Genomic DNA, 668 nt, shown 5'->3' with positions numbered 1-668 from the left:
AACAAGTGAAAATAATGGCCGAGTCGGAAGTGAGACAGCCCCGCTTCCGGCCTCTAAGCGATCCCGGAAGTCTAGTTGAGAGGTGTGCGCGCCCTCCCAGGCGAGAGTTGGGGGAGTCCTGGGCGGGGTGGAGTGGGGCGGGGCCGCCAGCGACTGGAGCCAGAACCTGGCTCACTTGAGGCGTCAGGCTGCCCACATCCGGTTCTCAGGAATTCAGTGTAGGGCAGACCTTTGCTCACCCCAGTTGTGGCCCTTCCTCTCCTGATGACCTTGGTGAAAGAGTCGCTGGGTCTGTTCACCCTATCTGAAAAGTGCAAAACATAACTCATGCCTTACGGGGCAGGGAGTAGTGCACAAGTACACTCGCGACAAAACAGAAAGGCTGGCATATTCTCAGCATGACCAGTTAGACTGTGTGCTATAAGTAAAGACATAGGCCCAGAAATGTGGTTAATGTTTTCCTGAGGCAGTGCCTGAGAAGGACAAAGAGCAGATAAAAAGTAGGAAGGTATGAGGACAATCTATAATCTGAGATGCAGTTGTCTTGTTTTGGGGGACAAATGTTAACCCAGATGTACTCTTCACCTTGAAGAATAGTTGACATATAAAACTAGGGATGTAAACACGTCCTTGCTGTTAACATGATGGAGCAGGCCTTGGAGGCACAA

The sequence above is a fragment of the Callospermophilus lateralis genome, chromosome 1 (genome assembly GCF_048772815.1).
Source record: "Callospermophilus lateralis isolate mCalLat2 chromosome 1, mCalLat2.hap1, whole genome shotgun sequence".
NCBI lineage: Eukaryota > Metazoa > Chordata > Mammalia > Rodentia > Sciuridae > Callospermophilus > Callospermophilus lateralis.
Note: the sequence above shows the minus strand (reverse complement) of the source record.